At 41.9% G+C, this 2,500-nt stretch overlaps 1 protein-coding gene across 1 annotated transcript in view; it reads left to right on the top strand.

The window, feature by feature from the left end:
• fgf11a (fibroblast growth factor 11a) overlaps positions 1 to 2,500 on the top strand; it is a 70,004-nt gene that overhangs the window by 35,400 nt on the left and 32,104 nt on the right. The gene's annotated exons all lie outside the window — the stretch shown is intronic.

Here is a 2,500-nt window from a genome sequence, read left to right as displayed (position 1 = left end):
AGCTAGACCCTCATTGGGAAAATTAACATGACATATTACATTAATATGTGACTTTAGGTTTATATTGAGGTCTTAAAATAATACAGACGCATTTCTTTAACTCGCACATTTACATTAGCCGTGCTGTAAATCAATATTGGCAAGTTTGTAAGAAAACAAGTAAATGAATGGCAGTGGGAAGCTGAAAGATGTGTCTCTGTCTCTTATTGGTGAGCTGAGTGATGTGTCTCTGTCTCTTATTGGTGAGCTGAGTGATGTGTCTCTGTCTCTTATTGGTGAGCTGAGTGATGTGTCTCTGTCTCTTATTGGTGAGCTGAGTGATGTGTCTCTGTCTCTTATTGGTGAGCTGAGTGATGTGTCTCTGTCTCTTATTGGTGAGCTGAGTGATGTGTCTCTGTCTCTTATGGTGAGCTGAGTGATGTGTCTCTGTCTCTTATTGGTGAGCTGAGTGATGTGTCTCTGTCTCTTATTGGTGAGCTGAGTGATGTGTCTCTGTCTCTTATTGGTGAGCTGAGTGATGTGTCTCTGTCTCTTATTGGTGAGCTGAGTGATGTGTCTCTGTCTCTTATTGGTGAGCTGAGTGATGTGTCTCTGTCTCTTATTGGTGAGCTGAGTGATGTGACTCACTAAAGAATTTGATTGCCCAGCTCTAATCTTTCCACACATTAGCGTTAGGATTATGTTATGTACAGTCTGCAGAGCTTGTGTGGCTGAATAGAAATACTAGTTATTTGGAGTGGAGAGAGAGAGAGAGAGAGAGAGAGAGAGAGAGAGAGAGAGAGAGAGAGAGAGATCATTCCTCTTCATGCCCTTCTCTGTTCCACTCAGATGTATTTGTGTTTTTATTTGCTCATCAGAAGAGCACTTTGGAGCACATCATATCTACACTGAACCGGTCCGCACTCACACAGCCGCACCATAAAAACGTGGATCCAGCCATTATACCCATGATCCCAAGCGGTGTGCCGATAAGATTATTTACACGACAGTTACAGTAGCAGCTAATAATCTTTTAAAAGCATATACATGTATATGTAAGAATATGTTACCTAACATCAATATACAAATCTTACTGCCATTTGTCCTTTGTGCCCTAGGTGACTGTGGTAAGCAGTTTGGGGCCCATATGAAACTACCTACCTGTACTTCGTGTGAAGTCCAAAGCCCGTTAGTAAGCCCAGCTCAGACAGACGCTCCTGGAGACGCACGACCAGGTTGCTAAATAAACAAAGACAGGCCGTAGAATTGTTTACAACTCCCTGGTTGTCTCTATCTCTCTCTCACACACACATACACAAAAAACACCAACCAGTACTTTGAGACCACATGAGTTGCTGGAGGTTCTCCAGTAGCCGTTGTGTAGTCAGTGGGCTTATTGATGGCGGGATGAATGAGCTCCCCATTGGCAGGGCTGCTCTGATCCGACAGTGCTGACATATGGCTTAAGGTGTGAGAGTGTTGGAGATGACTCACTGGCTGCTGTTGACCCCTGCAGTGATCTAGCAAGGAGACAGCTTTTCTACTGTTTATCAGTCACCATGCATCGTTATGCTGATTTTGACATTTCACACTTCCCATGGGTGTGAGAGGTGTGTGTGTGTGTGTGTGTGTGTGTGTGTGTGTGTGTTTTACAACACAGATTTTAGATAATAACCCTTCTCTTGTATCTTATTGTTACTCATTTATTCATACATTTCCTCCTGTTTCCCATTTGTCGTGTTTTTCCATGAATTAACATGCAGAACATCCAGCACAAATGCCCATTAAAAAATTTTTTTTTTCAAGAGTTTCGAATTAATATAGAAGTTATATGCTGAATTAATATAGAAGATATACGCTGAATGTAAAATCTTGAGCCTGCAGTGCAGGAGGAACAGACACTTATTTATTATCAAGATGGGAATCATAATTCACCCAGTATGTGCCATAATGCCTGTCTGCAGACTGCAGGCCAGTGGACGTGTCATGTATGAATATGTAAGAACAGCAGGGGGCGTGTCTTTGAATGTGTCTATGAATATGTATGAGCAGAAGTAGGTATGTCTTTGAATGCATGGAATTGTAGGTGGACTCAAAAGAGAACTCAAAGCTCAAAACATACCCAGCAGTTTTGCTCAAATACATGTTCATACATTTTTTATTTTGCAGTTTGAAGACATCTGTCACAGTTGGTGGAATATTTGCATTGGCATTTTTTTTGTGGAGGCATGGGCGCGTCCCTCAAAATTTTTGGCTTATTTAACATAAAGTAGTCATACGGGCAGTTAGGTTGGGTGTCTCAGAGTCTCCACAAACCTGAAATCCACTTCACCACAGGACAGTGTGATCTTTTCTCTTTTCTTTTTTACAATTTGCAGTTTGTTGTAAGAGAGGCAGAATCATGAGATTTCTGGGGAAGGAATGGAGTCATCGAGGAAATGTCCCTTTACGTGGCTTCCTGATTGGCTGTTAGAGTGCAAACATCTCCTTACATGGCTTCCTGATTGGCTGTTAGAGTGCA

The sequence above is a fragment of the Brachyhypopomus gauderio genome, unplaced genomic scaffold (genome assembly GCF_052324685.1).
Source record: "Brachyhypopomus gauderio isolate BG-103 unplaced genomic scaffold, BGAUD_0.2 sc52, whole genome shotgun sequence".
Lineage (NCBI taxonomy): Eukaryota > Metazoa > Chordata > Actinopteri > Gymnotiformes > Hypopomidae > Brachyhypopomus > Brachyhypopomus gauderio.
The sequence above is the reverse complement of the archived record's forward strand: the minus strand, read 5'-3'. Positions and strand labels throughout refer to the sequence as shown.